Here is a 20805-nt window from a genome sequence, read left to right on the forward strand (position 1 = left end):
GCCTGGCAGAGGCGGGGCCAGCAGTGTGGGGGGCGGGCGGCAGAGCCTGAGCCAGCAGGGCGGGGCAGGGAGGGCGGCAGAGCCTGAGCCAGCATGGCGGGGGAGCCCGGGAGAACTGGGGCTAGCAGTGCAGGGGAGCATGGCAGAAGCAGGAAGGCCGGCGGGTGGGGCTGCCTGGCAGCGGGGGAAGCCCAGCAGAATCGGGGCCAGCAGCGTGGGGGAGCCTGGCGGTGCGGGGGCCTGCAGTGCCGGCCAGGGCGAGGAAACGCGGCGGCGGTGCAGACGGGAGGGGGCGGCCGGCGAGCCTGGTGGCGGCGGCGGCAGCCCTGCCGGCGGGGCGAGCGAAAGCGGCGCTCGCGAAAGCGGCGCTCGGCGAGCGAAAGCGGCGCTCGCGAAAGCGACGCTCGTGAAAGCGGCGCTCGCGAGGCGCGGCGCTCGCGAGGCGCGGCGCAGGGCGAGCGAAAGCGGCAGCGGGGCGAGCGAAAGCGGCAGCGGGGCGGGCGGCGAGCCCGGCGGCGGCAGCCCTGCCAGCCGGGCGAGCGAACGCGGCAGCGGGGCGGTGCTGACGGGAGAGGGGGGCCAGCGAGCCCGGCGGCGGTGGCAGCACCACCCGGCCAGCCCCGCCGAGCCGTGGCGCTGAGCTGGGCCACCCGGCCCCGTCGGCAACCATGAGCGGGCCGAGCCTTCCTGGCCCCGCCCCGAGCCAGTAAAGCCCGCTATGCTGCGATCCTGTTACTAATTGGCCAATTTGTGAAAGCTGCGCACGGATTCTCGCGACGAACGAAAGTGCGGCTAATATTCGGGGTGCGGCTTATCTATTGACAAAGACAGCAACATTGTCGAGGCACCGGGGGTGCGGCTTATAATCCGTGCGGCTTGTATTCGTGAAACTACTGTACTTTTAGGTCATGTGTAGTCTGAAATGTTTTGGACCTACTATAAAATATGCATCAGGAGATGCATCTGTTCACCTTTATGGGCATAAGAGACGACCTTGGGAGTTCTAGGTGCTTTGTGTTGCCCAAGGTCACAGATAAACCTCATGGAATATAAGCACAGCACAACATGGCAATTGCATGACGTTTTATGACATGCAGATAAACATTAAGTAGTCCTTTTCCCAAGTGTTATCTGCTCTTACAAGCTATGCCTTCCCCATTTTATAGATAGGAAACCAAAGCTGTTAGAGATTAAATCTCTGTAATTCTCTGATGTAGGCCACACTTTGAGTACACACTACTTGAATCTAAAGCTTCAGCCAGCAGTTCTGCTTCCACCTAGGTCACAGGATAATATGTGTTTTAGTGGCAATATTAACAGACGTAATGGTATGTTGTAAATGCACTGTAAAAAATGCTTATTTGAATGAAACAGTGTAGCTCATTTCTCTCACTTTTTTTCTTTCTTTCTTAAAAACCATTTTACTTTGGATCCCTGGCCAATTAATTAATTAATTAATTACAGTGTCACTGTCACTACTGCTGTTTAAAGGCTAGTTAGCCATGGCCTTCTTAATACACTGAATAAGGCATAGTTAGCAATGAGTTAATTTTTTTTAAGTTTTGTTTTGTTTTGTTTTTAACTGGCTCTTCCAATTTGTGGAAATGTAGAATTTGTTTCCATGGTAACTTTCAGACTTCAAGGCTTGTGGGAAGAAGACTGGTAGGTGTATGATTTAGATTATACTTGCTGGGTTTCATTGTGTTTTAAATGTATTTAAGTTGGAACAATTCAGAACGGTGAGCTTTGGAAGGCCTGACTGTAATATTTTGCTAGTATCTTTTTTTTAATTCTCAGGTAGAAATAATGCCAATGAAAATTTGACTCAGACTAGATTTCGTTGGGTTTTTTTGATAGTTTCAGTTTTTAATGAAGGGTGCTTATTAACCAATAGTTGCATTTGTGTACCAAAATATTATTTGCATGCTGCTATTTCAGAAAATAAATCACCCTTTATTTTAGGAAAACTGAACTTTTTACAAATAAATATTGAACCTGAGGCTCAATTAAATATCTTGTATTTATTGTTATTAGTTTTATATATAAGATATTTATTTCTTTACTACTAATTGAATTGTCCAAATTACCAACCCCTGGATATTCTTATAGCATTTCCCCTCAAGGTTAAAGTAGTCTAAAGGAAGATCTTGAAATCTAAAAATAGGGCTACAGGCCCACAGTGATTTCAGTATTATTAAATAAAAACCTGAACCTGTTTTTTATTGAGCTTAAACTATGTTTTTTGAGTATGGTTACTATGTATTTAAACTTTATTTTCTTCTATTGTAGGCATTTTTAATACCAAACCCACGTAGTGGCCATCAAGATCATGCATGCATATATGTACTGCTGGTCTTCCAGGCAGGCTTCAGTTTATCTTCATTCAGGGAGCACCTTGCATCTCTGGTGTTTAAAAAAATTATGAGCAATTTCCAGAGATGACAGGGATTTAGGATTCAAAATGTTAAAGACCCATGATGTATGTGGACTATTGGTTATTTTCATTATTCTTATGTAAGAGATTTTCTCTGACTGAACAACTTGATCAGACCCAAACACAGCATCTGAACTGTTGTAGTAGGAGAAATGTTTGTTTTGCTGTAGTTTACTTTTCTTTGTTTAGGCTAATTTTTAATGGTTTTCTTTAGTTTTCATGAGAAAAAAACTTGTACTTAAATGCATTTGTTTGTGGTTTGGAAAACATTTATTCATAAAACTGAAAGCCTTGTGAAGAGTAAGAAAACATAACATATTAAGATTTTGGAAGAGAAATCATTCTGCTGAGGAGGATTTGGCATTGCCTGGAGTTAATGAGTCATGCAATCTTACTTCTAATTTTGTTTAGATCCTCTTCATAGAATATCTTTACTTTCTCAGGTTTTTGCAGTCATGAATATGCATGTGAATCTATAGAATGGATACCAAATCAGTCTCCTTGCTACTGAAACATACAAGATTAGGACAACTAATAGACAACTACTTAGATAGGATTAAATATGTCTAATTGTATGTTTTCGTGGGTTGATCTTGGCTGGATGACAAGTGCCCACCAAAGCTGCTTTATCACTCTACTCCTCAACTGGACAGGGGAGAGAAAATACAACCAAAGGTTTATGGGTTGAAATAAGAACAGGGACAGGTCACTCACTCATTGCTATCACGGCCAAAAGAGACTGGACCCGGAGGAAATTAATTTATTGCCCACCAGCTCAGAGTGGAATAATGAGAAGTAAAACTGAAACTCCAAACAGCTTTCCCTCACCCCTTCCTTGTTCCTCAGGTCAGCTTCAGTCATGTTACTTTATCTCCTCCACCCCAGCAGTGGAGGGGGACAGGTGGATGGGCTGTGCCGGTTCATCACACATGGTCTCTGCTGCTCCTTCCTCACACCCTTCCCTTGCTCCAGCATGGATCCCTTCCAGGAGGTGCAGTTCTTCCGGAACAGGCTGCTCCAGTACAGAGTCCATGTGAGGCCACAAGTCTTGTCAGCAAACTTGCTCCCACATGGGGTCCTCTCTCCATGGCTCACAAGCCCTGCAGAAGCCTGCTCCAGGGTGGGCTTCCCACAGGGTCACAGCCTTCTGTCAGGCATCCACCCGCTCTGGAATGGGCTGCAGGTGGATCTCTGCCTTCCCAGGGTCCTCTATGGCTGCAGGGACACAGCTCCCTCACCATGGTCTGTACCACGAACTGCAGGGGAATCTCTGCTCCAGTACTTGAGCACCTCCTCCCCTTTTATGGCAATTTGTTATATGTTTTAGTGGGCATGGGAATATGGTGTCAAAAGTTGGACTTGATGATCTTGGAGATATTTGCAGCCTTAATGATTCTACAATTCTATGATTCACTGACCTTGGTATTCACAGGGCTGTGGCTCTCTCACTCTTCTCTGGCTGCAATTGCTTCTGCACATTAAATTCTTACCCTTCTTAAATATGTTATCCCAAAGGTGCTGCCACTGTCACTGAGGGGCTTGGCTTGGAGAAGGTTGGCATTGGCTCCATCAGACATGGATACAGCTTCTGGAGTCTTCTGGAGTCATGGAATCACAGAATCAACTAGGTTGGAAAAGACCTTTGAGGTCATCAACTCTAACCTCTGACCTAACATCGTCATATCAACTGAACCATGGCACTGAGTACCACGTCCAGTCTATTTTTAAACACCTCCAGGGACAGTGACTCCAGCACCTCCCTGGGTAGCTCGATCCAATGCCCAGCCACTCTTTTCTTTATGAATTTTTTTATGACCTCTAGCTTAAACTTTCCCTGGTGAAGCTGAAGACTGTGTCCTCTCCTCCTGTTGCTGGTTGCCTGGAGGGACAATAGGAAGACACCAGGTATGGAAGTGAAATTTGATATGATGTATTTGGAATGAAATGTAATAAGTTTTTAATTGTTTGAGGCTTTTTGTTACAATCAGAAGCATCAATGATGTTATTTTAATTTCTTTCAAATTCTTTAGACTTGAGAAACTCTTATTACTGTAACTGTGTGATGTGCTGTCCTCTTTGCTCTTAGAGTAAGGGAATAAAGATAAATCACCATAATATGGTAGATTGTGTGTCAAAATCAGTAGGTCTCTGAACCAGATCTCTGAATTTTCAGTATCTCCCAATCCAGCGTTACTTCTCTATTCCTTTCCTTCTTTTCCTCATGTTAGTACGGCATTAACTTTTAAGGCTATAGTTTTCATTTTACTGTTCAAGTAGACGGAAAAAATAGCTAAAAGAAATGAATAATTTCTACTGTTAACAATAAATTAGCTGTCCAACTTAATTCTTTTGTGTAATTTGCTTGCTCTAGAATCAAAATACACATGCAATTAAGAGAAAGGAGGCTGTGACAGAGATGGTTAGTTATAGATGTTTCCAACTTAGTTTCACATCAGCAAATAGTGTTATTTTGTGGTTATGGAAAATATTGGTGGATAATGATTTTTTTGGGTGGATAGTCCTATCTTAATTTACTGAACACTTGAGGGAATGTCAGAAGTAAAAGTCAGTTCCTAAGGGTTGGTTTTCTGTTTTTGGTGGGGTTTTAATGGTTGTGGGGCTTTTTGTGCTGATGTTCTGTTTTTATTGATAGATCAAATTTCTGGGAGAAAGGAGGCTTCAATGTAAGTAATGGATTCTTTCAAATTGAAAAATATGAAATGTGGTAAAAGTTTCCGGGGACCCGGCTATGAATAATCAGTAACAGGAGCTCTGCCTCTCTGTAAGACCCAGATTTGCTTCCCTGTAAGAGTCTATTGGTTATTAGGGCCTAAAAGAAGCAAATGTTGACAGCATGCTTAGATCAATGTGGTGTTTATTACTTCAGGCGTGTTTTTTTTAACTTTGCAGAGGCATAATGGTCATGCTGCTCTATAAGTTTTTCTGTTCTTGTCATACATTAGATTTTCCAGGTGAATAGGACTTCAGGCACTCAATTGACACAACATTCACCCAAGAAATTATATAAACAAGTTGGACTCCTCTTTGAACAATTGCAAAAGAAACTCAGTTTCTCAATAAAAGCTTCCTGCCAGTAAACACTTTCATGCTATTGTTGCACAAACAGTAATGGATCATGCTGTCCAAGTTTATGTCATGTTGGTGGCAGATGGCACGTAATAAACAACCCACTGTTTTGATTTCTGCATGCTTTGATTGTTTGTCCAAATGAGCAATAAGTGTAGCTAATGTTTAGGCTCCAAAATATCTTTGACTGTGAGTGGAGAATGCTTCACTTGCTCTGCTGAAGTAGGTATTCTCTATTCTTGTTTTCCTGTCAGAGTTCACTAAACAATTATACTCTTGGAATAGCTGCAATATTTGGTTCTCTGACCACTTGACAGCATATTAGGTGCATGCTAATAAAGTATTCAGTGTCTCATGTCAAAGCTAGAAGGAAAGATTAAGTCAAGGAGACTGCTATTTCACTTTTTTCTCCTTCTTCCTACTTCCAATCAAGAAAAAAGATAAAATTACTTTTTATTCTTGTTCTTTCTGAAATAATAACCAAATCTATACTTTAAAAAGTCTTTGGATTATCCTGACCCGTTCTTTTTCTTCTGCTTTATTCCAAAATCAACGAACAGGGAAATTTAATTGTACTATTATTTGACTTCCAGATAAAAAATTACCTTGTAAAAGCCAATTCCAGTGGGTGCTGATGTGTTTGCTTTTTGAAATATTGAACATATGAATGTTTGATTGCTCAGGATCAGATTGGATGCAATTTCCTTGGCTTCTTTGATCTTTAAAGACAGCAGGAGTCTACCTTTTTGAATGGCACTTGAATATAGGTTAAAAAACGAAAAAGAAAAGTAGCATGTGTGAATATCAGGACAAATTATATCATTATATCCTGAATGACATGCCTTGGTATTACAATGCTAAGCACAACTCTCTCTGTTCTCAATAAATAGAGTTATTTAATTCAAATATGTATATGAAAATTGCCATTTGTACGATTTAACTCATGACCATTTAACTATTGTAATTGGAATTGATTGTCCAAGTCTTTGTAACTCGGTTCCATGGTAACAGTTTGGATATTAGTGTGCTACAATAAAATTGCCATGACTGCACTGACTGAAACCTTGATCTTAAAATGAACTTCACATGAAAACAGGGATTTGCACTTGTCTAACCACTGTCATTTTCATACCCTGTTGAAATCAGTGTGCAAAACACTTGCGCATGAAACACTTAAATCTTAGTTACTGTGCTTTAGCGTCAGATTAAGGTGTTTTTTGGAATAGTTTTGTAAAAAGTTAAGAAATTTAGTAGTGGCTAAATTGAGCATTGAGCTGATGCTTGTGTTTGTAATAAGTAATGACTGAGAGCTAAAAGGGCAAACCTTTTTGCCTAATATGAATGAGCAAGATTTCTGAGATCTATAGGCTTCCACAGACTGTAGATGGCCATTGATGGAGCCTCCACCACAGCAAATGTGTTCTTTCCTAGGCTGCTATCACAGGGTGTGAAGTCCTCAAAGATCTCCCTTTCTGACATTCAGCCCAATTTTTCGTGGCTAGGAAGGTGAGACATTTGTTAAGGATGAGTGAATATACAACAATCGGGTAATCAGAATCTATAAGGAGTCTTTCAAAGTGGCACTTGGTAAGGTTCCTAAAGGAGACAGTTACAGTCTGAAATGTTGGCTTACCACTTCTTGCTGGTGTCAGCATTTGATATAGGAAATGATATATGATAACCCCTGAAGATGGAATAGGATAAAAATTTAAGCAATCATTTAATATATATGTATGTTTAGCAATTGCTGGTTAGTTAGGTCTAGTTATCTTTGCCTAGATTAATGCAAACACAATGACCATGGGATGTGAGGTACGAGAGTTAAGGTGAAGCTTTACATAGGCAAGGATTGGATGAAACAGCTTCAGTGTGAAGATAACAAGATTAATTTTTTGGGATCTTGTTTGGTTTAGAACATTGCAGGCTTGCATCTGACTACCTTATATAGGTATTGGACATCTTTTAAGACAGGAAGGTAAGATCCAGCTTTAAGAGAATGGTGCTTCAAAAAGCCTTATTGAGTAGCTTGGGAATGAAGGGATTTGATTCCTTCAAAAGGAAAGCTACAACTGGTAAGAGCTTTGGTTGGAGGAGTAGGACAGGTAGAAGGTAGAGGGGGTGTGTGTGTGTATTCTACATTTGTGATTGTGATGCTATGATGCATAATTCAGTGTCGTGTTAAGCAAAAAAAAGTGAGTTAATCTAAGTCCTGTAAATTTTACAGCTGCATCAACAGTGTTTAATCAGTACTGTTGAGCCAATTATTCCTTCTTCTCAGGGTGAATACAATTACTGCAAACCGAGCTGCCTTCTCTGCCTACCGGTATTCTCTGCCTTGTAAGTATATACTCATGTGCCTAGACAGGTATACCAGTATACTTTTGCATGGTGTGCACTGGCATGAAAGATTACATATCCTTGATAATGATCTTGCCATGGGAATAATGATTGAGAACATAAACTCCTGAGCTGAAGAAAGATTCTCCCATCCCATCATGCAAAGACCTTTAAGAGGAGGTTAAGAGAAACTCCTAAGAGGTTATACATATGATTCAAAAAATTGTTTTAATTTCTGTTTCCTCACTATTTAATTCTAATGCAAGAATCTTACAAGTTTTATTTGACTGAAATAATATCCTTTAAATTTAATCTCTGCAATTTATGAGCTTGTTAGCCACATTCACTTTTCTGAAAATTTACAAGCTGACTCAAGTCAGTCACCATTTGAAGTAATGGCATTGCATGTGAAACATCATTTTTAGATGTCCCCAAAGCCTCAGTGACTGTTAAGTGACTGTTAAGTGACTTATTAGCAGACTATCTTGTTGGCTGGTGTAGAGTTGCTTGTAATACTTTTAGATTTCCTGTCAAGTTATAGCTTATACCATTAACAACATGTAGAAAATAAGAATAAAAAAACCCTGAAGTTATTTCAGAAGTAGTTCGCAATGACAAGCTGATAACAATTGTCACTGTTTCGCAACTAAAAAAATTCCTTAAAACCCTGTTTTTTCACCATTTTCTGGAAAACACTATTGTCTTTGAGCATCAAAATTAATCTTTCTGTGCATCAACACAACAAAGTGCTTGCCAGGAGTAACAGCAAGTCAAAACATTAACTGTAAATAAAAGGGAATATTTAAATTTTTGCAAGTAAAACCTTCCAACACTCTACAACATTAAGTGTGGTTGTGCATGGTATTAAATCTCATTGACATGTTATGTTGAAGTCAAACTTAAGTGATTTCCTCTGTTCAAGTGAACATAGGGAGCTGTTTATTCAAAAAGGCTGCAGACTTTCTGGATTACAGACTTACACTGTGCAAGTGCATCAGATCTATTGATCTATTATTGATCTATTTGATCTAGAGATCAAACTATGCTTTTCCCTTTGCTGGGATGCCATCAAGCAAGTCTTTAGGCTTAGATCACAGGAAAGGGAAGAGGTAGTCTTCTGCACCTATGAGTTTCTCAGGGGATTTGGTGTCCATCCCCATTCTTTACTCGCTGAACAGAGCTCACACAGCCTTTACTGACTAAAGGCCTTTTCCCAGTTCGAGGGGCAAGAACACGGATTAATGCAAGAGAAAGAATTTTTTTTGAAAGATGATCAGCTAGGATCCTTCAACTTTCATGTTGAGAGCTGAGATTAATATCTACCCATCTGGTTAACTTCAACTTTGAAAGATTAAGTTTGGGCCTAATTATGTTCTCTCTCTGCTCCAAAATCAAATTAAATTTATGCAGCCAGATATACTTTGTTATCTCAAGGCTTTTTTACTTTTTTGGTCTAGCTGATCAAAAGTGATAGGAAGAACTCAATGAAAAGCTGACCTAGACCTTTCAAAGTCAAGGACTCCTTATCCTCCTATCACAAGTTATAAGCATTTTGCAGAGAGGTGGGAGGATTCCTTTTGAAGCAAGAGGAAACAATTTGTCAAGATGATTTCCAGAAGTCCTCTTGGTTTAGCACAACAGTTTGACAACAGCAAGGTCAGTAACAGTGCCTTGCCAAGTGACTCTGCATCTACTGTGGCTGAAAATGAGTGACGAATTATGGAAATTAGTAATTCAAAACTTGATGTCTACAGTGCGTAAATATATTTCTTCTCAAGATAAAAATAGGATGTGAATATAGAATGCAAAACTAGCTCAAGCTGAATATAAACATGCAAATATTTAGTTTAGAAAGAGAAGTGACAGGAAAGTTTAGTAAGGAATGGAAAATCAAGAGTTGCTTCATATCATTCAGTACATTCATATTTGTGAATGTATACCCTTTCAGTGTTGGATCATTTTACAGTGATTTTCTTTTAAAATGTTAGTCCTGTATTTTATCAGTGGATCAAACACAGGAAAGTCTGATTCAAATCTTGTCAGCAATTTTTTCAAATAATGGATTTGACAACTCAATTTTCCCATTATTGATTTGCTTTAAGAACTTTCAAGTCACCAAAGTGTATTTGTTATTCCTGTGTTTGTTTTGACCCATATTTTAGTTGTCAAAATGCAAGCAGATTCACAATCTTAGTTACATTTCAACACAGTAATTGCTAAATCATTTAGGAAGGAGGAAATAAAAAAGTCCCATAAGCAGTTGTTATTATGCACGTGTATTTTTAATATCTGATCTTCAGCATAACCTTAGATTACAATGCAGGTTAAATTTCCCTTGCTGATTTGTAAGTATAATGTAAACTCTAGGCTCAGCTAATGATATTGCAATATAAAACTGTTCTGCTGCAAAGTAAAGACCTTGCTTAGCACTGCAAAGCTCTGGGTTCATTTCAATGTGATCATTCAGGCGCTATGGAGGGATTATGCTTTTATTGTATTTTGTTTCATGAATACATGAATGAATAATAAGTTCAACAAACAAGAGTTCCCTACTGGCTATCTCAAAGAAATCATTTTGCAACATGTTATGAATTTCAATCAATCATCCTCAACAGTCCTTGTCCTGCTGAGGTCTGTGCTTTAATAAAGTCAGCATTTTGGAACTATTGTAAATAGCTTGAGATCTGATCAGAATGTCCAAGATCAGGAAGTTGAAAAGGAGTGCTAGAGAGGAAGGAAGCATCCTGTGTATATTGCAGATTTTTTTTGTACCTACCTTTCCACATTTTACAAATATTGATTATGTTGTTGTTGCATGTCCAGGACTTGTGCTTGTTTTGTGTGACTTCTCTTTCAATGAACCATTTCCCTTAAGAAAGAACTAAAAAAGTAATAAACCAAAAATACACGTAAATGCATACACATACATGTAAGCTTGTGATTCAGAAAAAGCAGGAGGAAAATGCACCAGAATGTGAACTGTGTTTAAAAGAGTACTGTTTTATTCCATCTCTCTGGAACTTTATCTGTTTAATAAGGTAAGGGTAAAATATTAATTTAGATTTTGACAGGAAGAGTAAGCTCATTGATAAGAAGGTCAGAACTTTGCAATATTTGCATGGAGGATGGTATCAGTATCAAATTATCATATCTGATTTGTTTATATCTTTTACAATAAGTAGTAAAATAAATAACACAGTACTTGATAATACAGTACAATGTATGCCTTGTTCCTGGGGCTAAGTGTACTGTGGATACATCAATTAAGAACTGAAAAAACCTGAAGTGTTTGTAGGATTTCTGAAAGGAGAGATGGGCAAAAACAAAGATCTATTCTGATGGAATCCACACTCTAGTATAATGCATTTAATTCTGTGCCTTGTCCCAACTTCATCCCATCTCTTTTTCTGAGAGGGATAATATTTTTTTCTCTCTTCATCCTCTATACTTCTCCCTGCCTTTCCTTTTTCAGGTTATTACTGAAGTACCTTTCTTGGTGTTTATTGTTATTTTATAAGAACAAAACCAACTTACACATCATAGTTTTGCTTTAAATATACATTTGCAAACTTTTGTAGCTATTCTTAAAAAAAACACTTTGCCATGTAAGTACCAGCTGTAACTCTGCAAGTTGAAAATGTTGGCTTAACCTTTACACTTATCATAGACAAACTACACCAACAAGTAGTTATTTGGTGGCTTGCTGCTGTTTACAGGTTGTTTTCTCTCCTTAGCTGGTAAGTATTTCTCTTGTCTTCTCTTATTTTATTAAGAAGTGAGTATGGGCCACAGATCCATTCTTTAAACACTTTTATAGAGTCATATAATTTGGAAAGGCCTCCAAGTTCATCGAGCCCAATGGTTAGCCCAGCACTGCCAAACTAAACTAAGTGCAATATTTACATGTCTTCTAAATTACCTTCAGAGATGATGACTCCCTGGATAGCTTGTTAAAGGGCTTGAGAACCCTTTTAGTGAAGAAATTTTCCCTAATATGCAATCTAACCCTATCCTGGAGACACTTGAGGCTATTTCCTCTTATCCTGTCAGCTGTTACTTGGGAAATGTGGCTGACCTCCACCTCGCTACAACTTCCTTTCCGGCAGCTGTAGAGAACAGAAGCTTCACCAGCTCCATTGCCCTGGATTCGCTTGAATATCTGAATGTCCAGAACTGAGCAAAGGACTTGAGGTGTGCCCTCAGTAGTGCCCAGTACAGGGGTATGGTCCTGCTGATGCAGGCCAGATGCCCTTGGCCTCCTTGGCCGCCTGGGCACAGCTGACTCATATTCAGCCACTGTTGATCAGCAGCCCCAGATCATTTTCCACCAGGCAGCTTTTCAGCCACTCTGAACACTGCCTGGGGTTGTTGTGACCTCACTGAACCCCATCCACTTGCCCTCAGATATCAATCCAGCCTGCCCAGATCCCTCTGAAGAGCCTTCCTGCCTTCCAGCAGATCAACATTCCATCCCAACTTACTGTCACCTCCAAACTGACAGAGGGGGCACTCTATCCTCTCATCCAAGTCGTGGATAAAGATATTAAACAACACTTGCCTGATACTGAGCAACACGACCATTGACCGGTTGCCAATGGGATGTGGCACCCCTTCTGTGGCATCTCTACTCTCTGGAGTGGTTTCACCCAGTGGACAGTGCACTTGTCCAAGCTGTGAGCAGCCAGTTTCTGCTGGGGAGTGTTGTGGGAAGTGAAGTCAGAGGAATCAGCAAAGCCCAAGTATACACATTCATAGTCTGTCCTCCACAGCCTTTCTGTCATCCATTAAATGAGATACCTTGTCGTAGAGGGAGGTGAATTTGGTCAATCATGACCCACCTTTCACAAACCCCTTCTGGCTTATCCTGATCTTCTGGTTGTCCTGTTATGCTGCATAATGGCACTCAAGGTGTCTGCTCTGGGATCTTCCCTAGCACTGAGGTCAGGCTGACAGGCCATCTGTCTCTCCTTGTAAATGGAGGTCATGTTTGCTAACCTTCAATTGGCTACACCCTCCCCTTTCAAAATGTCTTGGCAAACACTTTCTCCAGCTACGCCAGTACCCCTTAAGCCGGAGAGGTCAGTTAAACTAGATAGTGAAAATGTTGACTTTATTTATAGGCTGTATAACACTTGTGTGTGAATGCCAAGAATGGAACTTCACATGAAGACTGTCTTGTCTTTATAATCTAAGCTCCAGTGACAATGCTCTTGTTTATATTTATGTAGTAAACCATGAGGATGGCCTTAAGATCTAGTTCTAAAATTCTGGTTCTTAGGTGTAAATGCTGCTAGCTTTTTGAGTTCCTTTGTCTCATCTTAGGCAATTTAAAAACATGTGGGTGTTTGCTTGGAAATGTTCTGGCAGATAAAGCATGTAAACCCAATGTTTTGGATGTACATGTTTGACCTGCACTGAAGTATTTGCAAAGAGGTCCTTACAGGTGATACAGTCATATTGTCTGAATAATGAGTAGTGTGTTTGTCTTTCTGATATGACTTCTATTTTTTTCTTGCTTATGTTGTAGAGTTGATGTTTTGGTACCTACTTGGCCGAGAGCATTATGGACTCATGAAAAAAACATCATTTACTGAGACATTGACTAATTTAGTCTCGTCAAAATTGTCAACTCCTCTTCAAAGTGATTATCACCACCTCTTTGATTTGGCACTCTGTTCCATATACAGCCACTGTTCATGTAAATGGTGTCACATGATGCTTTTTTTCCCTCTGCCATTTAACTCCAAAATATCTACTTTGGCTTAATTAGTGATCAGTCAATTTTATAGGTTGACCTCATTTCATGTTCTCATAAAGTTTGCCACCTGTGTCGTTCCCCTTAATTGTAGAAAACCTCTTATATTCTTTAATATTTTTGGAGCTGTTTCCAATCTTATTGTTATCCTTTTTGCAATATATTGACCAAAACAGGTAAATTAATTCCAGAACACATTAATCATTACAATAGGATTTTCTTCAAAGGATGTCCTTCCCTTTGGTAATTTCTTAGCCTTGTTTACTGATAAACTCCTCTATTCAAGAATAATGCAGAAAGAGGATTTCTTCCCAGTAGGGGAAAAAGATGATATATGCTGGTAGGTAATACTCTTAGGTGTTACAAAAAACTGCACACATGCCCACTGGGTGTGCTGTGATTTTAACCTCATTAGAAACATCTTTTCCTCAATTTTACATGGCTTGTATAAATCCATAGTACTGGAGGAAGAGCCACTAGAATTGTGGGGTACATTTGCTGATTGAATTTATTCTTCTTCTCTTATGTAGACCATCTAAAAGGAATCACATCTTAACACTTGTCAGTCCTTTTAAAGCACTAGCTAGTCACATAAGTCCTTGAAGACTTGGGCCCTTCTCTCTACAAAAACTTCATTTCCCCCAGAATATTTCAGTGAGTTGTGTCATGCACTTTGAGATTTGAACATCTTCTTGGCAAATGGATTAATACTGCCAATGTTTATTTTTTCCATCTAACAATAGAATCATAGAATGGTTGGGATGAAAAGGAATGTAAAGACCATCTTCTAACAAACTCCCTGTCATGGAAAGGGACACCATGCACTGTAACACGTTGCTCAAAACCCCATCCAACCTGGCATTGAACACATCATGGATGGGACAGCCACAATTTCTCTGGGAACATGTTTCCCACCAACCCCATGCTCAAGAATTTATTAGTGATATCTAATCTGAGCTTCTTCTGGGAGTAGGTTTAAAATAATTTAAACCAAAAATAGTTTAAAACAATTCAAACCAAAAATAGTTTAAAACAATTCTTTCTAGTCTTGTCACCATATGCTCTTGCAAAAGGTGTCTCCCCAGCTGTCCTGTAAATTCCCTTCTGGAAGGCCACAATTTGGTCACCATGAAGCCTTCTCTTCTCTAGGCTGAACAATCTTTATTCACTCAGCCTTTCCTCATAGTAGAAGTACTCCATCCCTCTAATCATCTTCCTGGTTGTCCTCTGGAGTCACTAAAACAGGTCAATGTCTTTCATCTGCTAGGGACCCCAGCACTGTACACAGCCCTCCAGGTGGGGTGTCACCAGAGCAGAGCAGAGGGGTAGAACCCCCTCCCTCCCCTGCTGCCCACACTGCTTTGGATGTAGCCCAGGACACGTTTGGCTCTCTGGGCTGTGAGTGCCCATGGCTGGGTCATGTCCAGCCTCTCACCCACCAGCACCCTCAAGTCCTTCCAACTGGACAATACCTTGCACTTGGCCTTGTTAAACCACATGAACTTCCCATGGACTCACTTCTTTTCCAGGTCCCTCTGGATGACATCTTTTCCTTCAGGTGTGTCACCGCACCACTCAGCTCAGTGTGATCTGCAAATCTGCTGGGAGTGCACTCTGTCCCTTTGTCTATGTCATTAATGAAGATATTGAATAACACTGGTCCCTGTGCAGACCCCTGAAGGCACCACTTACCGCTGATGTCCACTGGGACTCTGAGCCATTGACCACTACCCTCTGGATGTGACCACCTATCCAAGATCTCCAGGATATCCCATTTACTGTTTCCTTGAAGAGATGGAAGTTTACTTTGTTGAAGTTCAGGGATATATCTTTACTTGACTTATAAGCCTGAGGACTGCAAATTCCACCTGTCATCACTGCAGGCCAGGCTGTCTCCAATCTTGATGTCGCCAATTAGCTCACTTACACTGCCAACCATCAGATCTGGAAACGCATGCCTTCTGCTAGGACTGTGTACTCTATGACCTCAGAAGATATCCTCCATGGAATCCAGGACTCAGCTGCATTTCCTAATCCTTGCCATGGTCATGTCTCATTACCTTATGCAAAACTAAGTGCCTTGTGTTGCTGTATTGAAGAGTTCACAGCCTTGTGGATATGCCACTGAATGGAATAAGAGCATTAGTGTTATATGGAGGAGGAAGGAGCTGACGAAAATGGAGATTAAATGACTCTCAGTAAGAAATCTATCATAAAATTTTTTAAACTGGATAAAATTCTTCCTGAATAAGGCAATCTCACAGGCCAAATATGCTTCAAATTGTTTTCCCTTAGAAAAAGGTACCAAATACTTGTTGGTTATAGGCTCCCCTTTAAACCACTTGATATAACAACTGCTTCTGGATAATGCCCTGGTGGATTCATGCAGATGACTCCTTTTTTGCAAGGTGCATAGGGTATACTGTACTAATTTACGAGCATGGGGTTAATTAGATTAAAGTACCTTTTTGCACTGATCGTTTTTGAACTCATCTTCTGGTTCATTGAATTACATATTTGTTTGTTTTTGTGGCTTGAGAAATCCATCTATTCTTTTTCATATCTGAAATGGTTCATACTAAAACTCTCATAATACCCTTCAGTTTCTGTGTTAAATTGATGTTTAAATTAGAATGAAAGTAGGAATCTTGGCAGTTTAGATAATTTACTTCATCTGGTGGCCAGCTATGTTAACAATCACATCATATGCCAGCATTTACACTAGATGAAAGAAGTCCCTGGGGCACTAGAACTGCATTTTAGAAGCAGACTGAAAATACAGTTATGGTCTTTGTTTCATTATTTTATTCTGTAAAATAGAAAATTATTTTAACTGGAATTTTTAAGTGTTAAAAGCTTAATGTAAAGGTTATATTGAGCCTGATTTGGGTGTATTTGCCTTGGAAGCTGAATGACAATTGATCAGTATTCTGGACAGGAAGTGTTCAGCACAATGTCAGCAAATTATGCCTTTTTATTCTGATGTATCAAGCACTTGGAGGAAATGGTGTATTGTTAGCATATGAATAACATCAAAGCCCCACATTGCAAGATGTATTTCAGTCTTCTGGAATAAAATGCATGACCTCTCCTTTATTTATTTAAGTGCATTGTAATATAGTGCATGCTTGAACCTGAAAGCTATTTCTTGTCAAACATGGACAAACTGAATTTCAGGATTCAATTGCTGGCGCATGACTGCACATTCCATCACTTGGCAAAAAAACTGTAATATCAAATTGGCTTCCTGCTTGAAGAGTAAAATGTGTTTGATTAAAAATAAAGTTCTTACAGGGAAATTGTCTGTAGTTTTTTTTTTTTTCCTTTTTTTTTTGTTTCTTTTAGGAGCAATTCTCAAAGAATGCATTTGTCTTCTGTATTTCCTTGATACTAGTAGTGACTATAAGTACAGTAATTTCACGACCATAAGGCTCACCAGATTATAAGGCACACCTCTGGGAGCCGGTAAATTTCGCAACTTTGTACATTATATAAGGTGCACTGGACTATAAGATGCACTTTTTTTGCAGCAAGGAGCTGCACTGTGCGCAGCAAAGTAATGAATTACTGGCAGGTGCTCAATTTGCAAACATTTTTCACAGATTGGTGTAGCTTTTAAACACAGCCCCAGGCGTCCTCCTCGTGCCGTGGGCCTCGGCACTCCTGCCTGCCTCTGGCGCCAGCTGGTGAGGCGCAGCTCGAGGCGGCTGCGGCTCACAGTGGTTCGGAGCCAGTGGCTCCCTCCCTCCCCGCGTGGCTCGTGCCAGGCCGGGGCCAGCGGCGGCTCCCTCCCTCCCTCCCTGCATGGCTCGTGCTGGGCTGGGGCCGGGGCTGGCTTCTTCTTTCCCCCGGGCTGGTGGCAGCACTGCCTGGTTTCTTCTTCCCCCCACGCCCGGGCTGGGGCCAGTGGCAGCTCCCTCCCTCCCTGCACAGTGGCCGGGGCCGGGGCCGGTGGCAGCTCCCTCCCTCCCCATGCAGCTCCTGCTCGCTGCGACCGCCCACTCCCACCCCCTCTTGTGACTCCACGCTCCCGTGACACTGCCCACCCATTGCAGCTCAAACTTCCGGTTTGGCAAATTTCACAACTTTGTCCATTATATAAGGCGCACTAGACTATAAGGCGCACTTCCGGGTTTGTGTCAATATTTTAGTCAAAAGGGTGAGCCTTATAGTCGTGAAATTACTGTACCCTGCATGAAAAGTGTGAATTTAAACAGTACATTACATCTGAGCTTATTCTGGTTTTGCCTTCACTATTGTCTCCTGTGATTACATTTCCTAAATTAACTTGAATTAAGAAAATAACTAAAAATAAATCCCAGAGATTTGCTATACTACTGTTCTTAAGGAATATGCTTGTCCTTCTTTTCATTGTCCTCTAATAAAAACAAGCAAGCACTTTTTTGCATTACTGTGCACCAAATAAATTCTTCTAACTTGAAAATCTCAGCTATAATGTAATTGTGGGATAAGTACTTGTCTGGCAGTCTTTCACAGACAAAGAATTTTCAAACACTTGAACTATTTAGTCCATAGTTTAAAACCTATAGCTAAGGAAGTTTGTTTACAGTAACCATCAACTACTTATTTAAAGATATGTTTGGTTTGTGAAAATTTCGCTATTTTTCCATAGTAACTTTGTTGACTGGCAGTCTAGAAAAGCCCTTGTAAATGAGGTTGGTAGAGATTGGAGGTTACACACTAATTAGGAAATTTTCAATATTCTGAATCTATTCCAGTTCACATCAAGGGTGTTTCTTGCTCTGATAACTTTGTGTATCAAGTTGATTTTGGTCTCTCTGCTTTTTAGAATGAGTTACTTCAAATTTCCTATTATTTTAATTATACTTTTTAAATTAACAACCTGATGTATTTCACAATTCCCTTTGCACTCAAATTTATTGTTAAAAAGTTCAAAAACCATTGTACCTGAAAAAACTATATTACAGTAATTTTACGATTATAAGCCGCACTGAGTAAAAGCCGCATCTCCGGGTGTCGGTAACTTTTCGTTCTTTGTCCATACATAAGCCGCACCTGATTATAAGCTGCACGTTAAAATACAGAGTGTGATAAAAGGTATCTATTCTATCAGCATCTGTTGAGGGTGGGGGCAGTGATCCTTATCTCCATGGGAGATATTCTGCTAATGAGCCATCCATTGAAACCAGGTGGGGCATTGTTCTTTATCTTTTCACAACCCATCATTCCTGCAGCGAGTCATTTTCTGCTGATGGCCATTGAGTCCCACTGTGTGACTGATAAAATTAATTGATCCCATTGGAAGTTGCTCCAGCCAGGGGGAAGAGCCCAACAATTCTTACCAAGATGAAAACAGAAGTTTTGGGACACTAAGGTAGCCCCTTTCTCCACTGGACTCCAGAGGAAAACTGGATTTCTCCACATCACCACTGGACCTTTAGAGGGAAACTGCACCTTCTGCAGGAGCACTGCTTCAACTCAATCACATCTGTCACTGCAAGATGACTACAGCCACCATTTAATGAGACTGCTACCAACACCCTGCCTGATGGGGTGTCAGGCTGTACTCTGACTTTGTCAGACTTTGGAGTCCGTTTCTTTGTAGTATTGTATTTCTATTTTAATTTTCCTAGTAAAGAACTGTTATTCCTAATTCCCATATTTTTGCCTGAAAGCCCCTTGATTTCAAAATTCTAATAATTTGGAGGGAGGGCGTTTACATTCTCCATTTCAAAGAGAAGTTCTTGCTTTTCTCAGCAGACACCTGTCCTCCAAACTAAAACAGCAACTTTACATTCTTTGTCCGTATGTAAGCCGCACCTTGATTATAAGCCGCACTTTGGGTTCGGACCAAAATTTTAGTCAAAATGGTTTGGCCTATAATCGTGAAATTACTGTACTACTATGCAACATTTCCAGCACTAGAGGCTCTGGCTAGGTTCTGCTTTGCTGCCCTTGCTCAGCAGCGCCCTGAACCACCAGAAACACTTGAGTACGTTTCATGTTGGGTCCATGAAGAATAGCGCTACTGAAGTCAGGGAGACTGCAAAATTTTAAATGCTTTGTTGGACAGGAGAAAACTGTGTCCTTCACTTAAAATGACAGTACAGACAAAAGAACAGAGGATTGATTTGTAACATGGCTACTAAAAATAGTGTTGCTTAAACTATCACCTATTTACCCATTTGAAACACCACTGAGATACTTAAGAAATACTTATTAAATGAGTATTTTGAAAGAAAGTATAGGTTTTTTTTCCCAAAACTGTTACCACATGATGCATATTTTAAACTTACAACTAGACACTTGTAAAACTAAACAACTGCTGTAGTCGCACACACAAAATATCCAGTTCTTGTTTCATGCAAGGCAAATAGAGTGAAAGAAAGAAAATTAAATACGGAAAATCCATTAATTTGCTGTCCACATCAATTTACTGCCATGCTTTAAAATAAGGTTTTAACAGGCACTTTTGTTTTCTCAAGTATTTCTCCATCACTTAACTGATGAAGAGATAATAAACCTTTTTTATTTTTTTAAAAGGACACTTGGGAAAAATAGTTCCTTGAAATGAATATATAATTTTAAAGGGTGAATCAGCCAATAGTGTGATGACTGCATATTTGGGATTATTTCTGGTCTTGTGGCAGTTAAACATGTGCTGAAGATTTAAAGACATCCCCGGTGGTCTAAAATTCTTACCACCCAGTCTGACTTTCATTTTGGTATACTATAAATATCTGTCAGAAACCACACATTGTTATTAAGCAGTGCTGCAGTAACTCTTAGAACTGGCAATAACTAAGTTGGTGGAAATGGTGTGTTAAAATGAATGAAAATAAGACAAATAGACTCATGCTTTTAACAGAATATCTCCCCATCACAGAAGCACAACACTACCTCTGTACATCATTTGTTTAGGAAAGGTGTGATTAAAGATTATGCTAATTGGCTGTCAAGTGTTAGCAACGCTTGAAATTCACATGAAAGCAGCAAATGAAAATACACAAGATAAAGTCCTCTTTAGAATTAGAAACATATAATATTATTTGCATTGATTTCCAAATCAGATTTGTGGCATAGGCTCCTGCAAGAAATGTACAGGTATTTTCAACATGATCTTGAAAATTGTTAGAGATGGTTTTAGCTTTAAAAGGGTTGTAAGCTGTTAAACAGTTACTTTTCCTAACAAATCCCAGTCCCGGAAACA

The 20805-nt window shown here is 40.1% G+C and overlaps 1 long non-coding RNA gene across 1 annotated transcript in view; it reads left to right on the forward strand.

The window, feature by feature from the left end:
• The first annotated feature begins 1599 nt into the window (after positions 1–1599).
• LOC117010302 overlaps positions 1600–20805 on the forward strand; it is a 36734-nt gene continuing 17528 nt past the window's right edge. Inside the window, exons 1-4 of the long non-coding RNA XR_004420604.1 lie at positions 1600–1662; positions 3950–4339; positions 5088–5118; positions 7800–7858. This is a non-coding gene — a long non-coding RNA (uncharacterized LOC117010302). The remainder of the gene's footprint in view (positions 1663–3949; positions 4340–5087; positions 5119–7799; positions 7859–20805) is intronic.

This window comes from Catharus ustulatus, chromosome Z (genome assembly GCF_009819885.2).
Source record: "Catharus ustulatus isolate bCatUst1 chromosome Z, bCatUst1.pri.v2, whole genome shotgun sequence".
In the NCBI taxonomy this organism is placed as follows: Eukaryota; Metazoa; Chordata; class Aves; order Passeriformes; family Turdidae; genus Catharus; species Catharus ustulatus.